The sequence below is a fragment of the Necator americanus genome, chromosome III (genome assembly GCF_031761385.1).
Source record: "Necator americanus strain Aroian chromosome III, whole genome shotgun sequence".
NCBI classification, from domain to species: domain Eukaryota; kingdom Metazoa; phylum Nematoda; class Chromadorea; order Rhabditida; family Ancylostomatidae; genus Necator; species Necator americanus.
Window position 1 is genome coordinate 37,082,483 of NC_087373.1, and position 7,960 is coordinate 37,090,442.

The following is a 7,960-nucleotide window of genomic DNA, read 5'->3' on the forward strand; positions in this document are numbered from 1 at the left end:
AGACAATCACATAAAGATGACGATCACCAGCATGGTGTAGACATATAATTTCACCGTCACATGACCATATTGTCATTTTTTACAGGACCTCTCCAAGGAAAACTGTAGGCATCACATCAGAAATACCGTAACCTTAGACGCAGACGATTTTTGTCCTCCAAGCACCTGAACAGCGGGGATTTTGCAACAGATTTGCAGAAGTACGGTAATCAATCGCAAATTCGGAATTGGGTTCGTAATTTTTTCGAGATAGAGAGAGGCTTGGATGAAAAAAGTGGAAACGTTTCAGATTCCAACGTGGCGATTGTTCTAAGGGATACTGTAGGAAGATAAAATTCTATGGTGCCTGTGTAATGGCTAACTAACTAACGATAGAAGTTTTTTTTGAGGAATTTTTTTTTAGAAAAAAAAAACAAAAAAGATTTCCTCTTCATATTATATTGTGAAAAAAGTCGATGTGATGTGAAAAAAAAAGGAATCCAGAAAATCACCAGAAACTCAATTAAATGAGCATAAGGATTAACAAGGATAGAAATATCTGAACTATATAGGTTAAGAGAAAGCGATAAAGTGATCTACGGCCGTAGATCACTTTGAATAGAAGCTAGTGAAGAAGGCAGAAGATTTCAACAAAATCTGGATCTGGATTGGAGCGAGCGAAGGATCGTGTATTCTTCGTGGAACATCAGTCGTCTCAGGTAATTATAGAGAAGAGTTCACGAAAACCTGCCTGTAATTCACAACACCACGAAAGTCCAAGGACACCACGTAATTTTCGACCCGAACATCAATGTAATCTACACACATTTGGATAAAGCGCCCAAATTTCACGGATATTTAGTGAGAACGGTGGCGAAAGATGTCCCGTGCAAAATTTCATTGCAAAAAAAAAATCGAGTGATTCATAGAAAATTGTAATAATAATATATTTGCGGTACTATATTATATTATTGTTATTATTATTATTATTATTATTATTATTATTATTATTATTATTACTATTATTATTATGCGTATTTTATTTGCAGTTTAGTGTCGTAGACCCTAGAATATTTCATGGCATTCAAAATCGTTAAGGGCACAAAATCTGGCTCGGGACGATCCACAAATTTGCGAAAGTGTGATCAAGCGAGCGAAGTTAAGACATAAACTCATAAAGTACGCATATTTCCTTTGAAATATGTCGTACATCGAAAAAAAAAAAACTTAGCAAGGCAAATATCGTTTGAAACGATAAGAAAATGACAGGAAAAAGAAAAGATGGAGAAAAGAAAGAAAAGAAAGAGATGAAGGTAAGATCAACAAATTAGGCATGAACAGAGATGCTAGGAAACAAGAAAAAGAACCTTGGAATTTGCTCAAAGAAAAAAGTAAAGAATAAAAAAATGCTCAAACTGCTGAAATGTGATTCATGAGTCTAATTTTGTTTTGATTTTCTCAATATTCAGGCGAAAATTCGGAGAAAAAAGACCACAATTTTATTCGGGCACTGGCTTTCGACAGTTGCCACTTTCCAGAAAGAGTACCCCAGGGAAAATTAATATGAATTTCATGCATTTTTTGTGTTCCTGGAAATCTACAACAAAATAAATAAAAAAAAATAAATAAAAATAAAATAATAGCAAATCCAAATATGGGGAAGCTAGTGGATTTTTGTGACATTAATGTACAGAAAAAAAATTCTAAAAAAATTTTCCTCAGGAATTCAGAAAAAAAAAACTGGAGATAATACGGTAATAATCATAGTCAAATATGTTATAGTAAATGAACATGAATGTGAAGGTGTGACCTTTTTGGATTTTTTCTCTTTTTTCTTGAAATCCAGAGATTTTCTGACCTAATGCGAATTTCTACGTTGCATTCCAGAAAATTCGAGATATATACGAATCCATGGATAAATGAATGAATGTGCGTGTGTGTGTGGGTGTGCAACGGATGTTTCGGCGCTCATACAATTAGAAACCATGGAAGACCAATGAACAGAATATACTCACGCTATAACACATAATAATCTATGAGAATTCGATAATTGGGGAAGAATAAGAGCGTGGGAATGCGTGGTTCGCTTGTTCGTTCGTTCGTTGAGAAGCAGAATGTGTTCGAACAACGTCGACAAGTGGGCCGGCCACGCCCACACAAAGCACATAGCTGAGGAGGACGAGGAAGAAGAAGAAGAAGTGTCGCTTTGTAGTAGCAAAGCAGCAGTGAGACCCGTCGCAGAAAAAAAAAACGTAACGCAACGTCTGTAGCGTTTGTAACACGACGAAGCGGAAAAAGCGATCGAGCGCCGCCTAGCCGAGTGCACTGCCCGATGCGACGGCCGCAATGGCACAGTCGGTCGGTGCAAAACTGGTTTCTCTCCGGTGCGTGGAGCCGAAAAAAGCCGATTTCTTTGCGGGGCGCGCGAGAATTTCGACGACGCACGACGATTCGCCATGGCAGCGGTAGCGTGTTCCTGCCGCTTCCGCTCCGCTCCGCTCCCTCATCACTACCGGTTCAGATGCGACGAACTTCTCCAGAGATTATCTCCAGAGAATACATGCTCACCGATGATACAAACGTTCAGTAGCAAACAAACAAGTTTTCCGGGAGTTTTTCCCATCGAAAAAAGTTGTCCAAACGTTTTCTCGGATTTGCTGCTCTTCCGAGCGCTTGTTTCATTGGCTTAGCATCACCGAACTTCAACGAAACAAGAAATCCAGAAAGAAAGAAGGTAGTGGTGAGCATAAACTAGTTACTGAAAAGCTTCTAACGGTTGCTGGAAAGTTTTTGATTCTGTAACAGGATACGGTTGCCTACTGTAAGATTGCACTCTATTGGGGGCCATATTATAAATAATGAGGTACTCTATGGTTTTATTTTATAAATCAACTTATAAACTTACAACTTAAAACCTTATTAGCTTATAAATCAAAGAAAACTTTTTTTAGAGGCTAAGATGTAGTGTTTTCATTTTTTCACAGCTGTTCCATCTTTTTTTTCTGTAGAGTTTTAATGCCTCTTATCTCAAAATTCATCTTTCTTTGACAGAAAATAGTCCTGCGATGTTGTTGAGAAGTTTATGAAAATTTGCGACACGAAGTAAAAAAAGAAATAATAAAATAAAATAATAAGAGAACAATAAAATAAGAAGAGAAAAGGTTTTTTTTATTCCACCTCAAAAATTAATTGTTCAACAGACTTTCGCGAAATGAGAAGAAGATCCAATATAGAAGATATATGAATATATAGGAATATATTTATAAACAATACATATATAATACAGATATAAAAATTAAAGGCACTTAAAGAAGTACGTCGAAAGCGGGGGTGGAATAATAGAGACTAAAACTCCTGAAAAATAAAATCTTTCCAGAAACATGGTTTTTTTTTTGTTTATTTATTTACGCATCAACATTGAAAACGGCAAAGAAATGGAAAACGATAAAGAGGTACACGTCTTTCTAGAACAAAGAAGCGGTTGTTTTTTTTCTAACGATAAAGCATTGGAATAAAGAATTTGGTGGCGTTTTGTGCAACTGCACCACTTGCTCAGTTTTACAGTGTTGAGTGGATTTACATTCACTTCACGGTAGCGCTGCGCTCAAAAGAGGTTCTACTGACAGAAAAAAATTTTTCCTCTAATTTTTTCTGTCAGGAGAACCTTTTCTTTTGAGCGTCTAATCTAAATTTCTTCTATTTCCTTTTTTAAATTCTAATTTCTGAATTTTTTCCTCTAATTCAACCTTGGAAAATTATCTGAATTTAAAATTTTAATTTTATGATTTATTTGTTCACTAATGTTTATTTATTTATTCTAGTATTTCTCTCTGGAATAAGAAAAAACAATAAAAATAATTCTGGAATTCCATTTTTTTTCACAATTACTACCGAGTTGCTGTAAAGTTGTTGTTATGGGTTTGCATCTAAGAGATTGGGCCTTTTTTTCAAATTTTAAGGATTCTCAGGACATTTTTCCAGTCTTACATACTATGTGGATGTCGAAAAAGAAAAATTTTCATGCCTAGTCATAGTCGATAAAAAAAGCGAAAGCTTCAAAACATGCCGCTGCAACGAATAGCTAGCTATTCTCCTAACGTTTCTTTTTTCTTCCAGAAGCACTTCTAGTTGTTTTCCGGGAATAGCTGGAACGACAAAGAACAAAGTAGTGTAATAGAATTTTCTCGTGTGTGTGTGTATATGTGTGTCGCACTCTGTGCCTGGAAAAATGTCCACGAAAATGTCAAGATATTGTAATGTTTTTCAGTTGCAGGCAGTTGACAAATGCATCGACAACGAGTAAAAATCGGACGGATTACTCGGAAAAAGCTTTCAGAACGCATTGTACGCAAATGCACAAAATGTTACAAATGTCAAATATTTTGACGACAATAAGTGAAAAGCTTGATTTCAGCAGCAAACACCAGCTATGGACAGCAATGAACCGTATCTGATTTTCTTAGTCCTGGTACCGTAATCCACGTTACACCATATGCTGCTATAGTGTGTTCTCAATGACCTGGTAAGGGCACTTCAATCACTCTTGGGCTAGGGCCTTAACCCATCCCATCGTTGAGGGCTAATGTTACTACTCCAGACGAATCATGGATGACAGTGGCCAGGTGTTTATTTATGCATCTCATCTCCCGCTCTCTTTGTGTGTGTGTGTGTGTGTTCGTTCACATGCGATTGATAGCTATGCTAACACTTCACACACACTCACACACTTCCACCATTCTGGAAGCAGCAACAGAGTGCGCGCGCGCGCGGTCTTGTGGTGGTGGGACGCTTGAGTGCCGCCGCCGCCGCCCCACTTCACTATTCGATTTCTCTCCGGAAAAAAGGTGAAAAAATATTCCGTGCCGATTCATGGGTGAAAAAAAAAGCTCAATTAAGCATTATTTGGCAAACAGGCGCTTCATTCGTTCATTCATTCATTCATTCATTCATTCATTCATTCATCATCTCATCTCATCTTCTTTTTTTCTTTTTTTCTTTTTTTTTTTTTCTTCTTTTTTCTCTTTCTTTTTTTTTTTTTTTTTTTTTTTTTTTTTTTTTTTTTTTTTTTTTTTTTTTTTTTTTTTCTCTTTCTGTTTTTCTTCTCCTTTCATTTATTCATTCAACTACTCACCCATTCAGTCACTTACTTGTTTATTCATTTATCCACTTGTTCATCCATTCATTCCACTATAATTTCATTCATTCATTCATTCATTCATTCGTTCGTTCATTCATTCATTCATCCACTCATTCACCGGAGCAGCACGAGTTGTGAGAAAGGCAACTTTTTCATTCGCGGGAATTTTGAAAGTGGTCGTCGGCCGGGGTTCTAGGAAATTTTTTATTGCTAGATGGGGTATGGGACCTGGTCTACAAGGTCTTGGCGAAAAAGCTGAATAACAACAATGAATCCAAGAGTCTGAGAGTCAGCTAAGTATCAATTCACCCAACGATACAACATTTTACACTAATATAGTTTGTGAGCAAACTGATGTAACTACCTTTTAAAGCATTTTCTACACCGTTACGAAAAATGAAATTCGTTTTATGAGCATTCAATTTGTCAATCATAAAAGTGTAAAAAGTTGCCTCGTTGGGTGAACTGATGCATCGGTATGACACCAGCGACTCCTAGAACCATATTATATGTTCGAAATACGGTTGAATGTTGTTGGGTTGATTGAAAAATTTGAAATAATTATATTATGTACATTATATTTATTTTATATATGATATTTAAAGGATTTTAAAGGTTTGCCTAGAACTTTACCTACTACGAGATTGAACCCAGCATCGAAACTTTTCTTCCCAAATTCTGAAAAAGAAAAAGAAGAAAAAATCTATAAAACACGTCTTATCATTCATCTGTGCTTTACCTTTTCAAGCATTTCTCATGCCGCTGAAAAAGATGAAATTCGCTTTATCAGCATTTTGTTTGTTAATCCTATAGGTGTAAAGAGTTGTCTCGTTGGATAAACTGATGCCATGGTATTAGAGCAAAGATTTTTTTTCAGTAGTAGAGGGTATGAAGGATTCGTACTCAGCTCCCCTATTAAATATCATTACTGAACAGAAGAAGCAAACATCAAAATTTCCCATCATCGAATCTCCAAAACACGACGTCTTATGTTTCATCTGTGGCCCGTTCTTGTAGCGTGTGGCTAATTACTGCCGGAAATCTCCTGGAAAGAGGCTCCAGAGAGCTGCTGCCGGCGGATCACGACATCTGATCCCGGCGCAGCACATCTGTGCTAATCTTCCGCTGTTCGTGATACAAAAATGAGATCATTCGCATTGGCGTGTGTGGATCACATTACACGTGGAACGTCTGTTCATTCATCGAACGAATCGAACAACGATGTAGCCTGGGAGGAAACACGACGAGTGCACTTCACTTAAAGGCGCAGCATGCCACGAACCTGGGATGGTACGGTGGATTTCAGGTGGAGTATCCGTATACGGGGTCGTAGATTATGGAGAGGTGAGTGATTTCGTCCATTTTTCTTGCTAATTGCCGTAAAAAAACGGCTCGGAAGATGCGGCACGTGCACAAGGCTGGCGCGCTCCAATCGAACTCGTTGTGGGAAATAGCGCGCCGGAACGCTCGAACCCCTATCTTCCGAGCCGTTTTTTTACGGCAATTAGGAAGAAATGGATGGAATCACCCCCCGTCTCCATAATATACGACCCCGTATACGGATACTCCACTTGAAATCCGCGCCACCTCAGATTCGTGGGGTGGTGCCTTTAATATACACATATGTACGTGGAGTACGATAACATTAACGAACAAAACTGGTACAACAGGAAGAAATTTGAGATGTTCGATGATGGAAATCAAACATTTCCGTGGAAGGAAAGAAAGTGCAACCGAATGATGAGGAAAAAAGAAGACGCATTCAACCGACGGCTATCAAATAACATTTACTCGAATAGTCTCGAGAAATTTGATTCCTTTTGCCTCGTTTTTTTCCCCCACCCCAGCCTCCAATAAAAAGAAAACGATTATACTAGATTGTATTACAAAATTTCTCCCATATTCTTTTGCAATAATTCGTTGCAACTGGATCGCTGCTAATTTCAAATAAACATATATTTTTGCACTTTGCAGCACACTTCACTCAGCATAGATAGTAACTGAAAAATTCCAGAAAATCCCAGGAATAATTTCCAGTGTTTAGAGAAATGCAACGGAGAAGTTACAGATACATTCTTTGAACAAAACGTGAACTAAAAATAAAACCAGGACAACCTGAAAAAAAGAAAAATCAATGATGTTTGAAAAAAAATCAGCTAAAATCCTCACTTTAGTTCCCTAGAATATTTCAATCCTTCTGAATGAGTTTATAACTGAAAAACGCGAATTATTGGGAAAATTTAGGCATTCTAGGGGATTCGAATGTGTAAAAATAGTGAAAAGTTTTAATTTTGCTAAATATTTTTTCCAAAAAATGCTCCTTTTCCCTCTTTAAAAAGTGTTTTATCCGCATTTTGAATAGCAAACTCGAAAATATCGTCTAAAGATGGATTTTAAAAAATTAATTTAATTTAACTGTAGAATTTTACAGCTTAAATGAGTCATGAAACTTGTTCTTGATTGCATTAATCGTGTTGGAAGGGCTAAGAGCAAAAATTGCGAAAAAAAAATGTAAAATTACGTAAAGCCTTATTGCCTCACAGCCTTATTTCTTATTTAAGCTTAAATACCAAATATTTCACCGGAATTACTCTAAGAAAACGGAAGAAACGGCAAAAAAAAAGTTTTTCGAGTAATATTTTTTTTGACAGAATTCTTTTTCTAACCTTTCGCAGTCTTTCTAGTAGTTATAATTAATGATAATAATGTAAAATGTAACAGAAATATTCGGGTGAGGGTTTGAAACGATTTCTAAGATCTAAGGTTCTGTAAAATTCTAAAATTCTAGAAAGTTGTAGTTAATTAAAATTGTAATTAAAACAAAACTTGTAATTCACGTAAAAA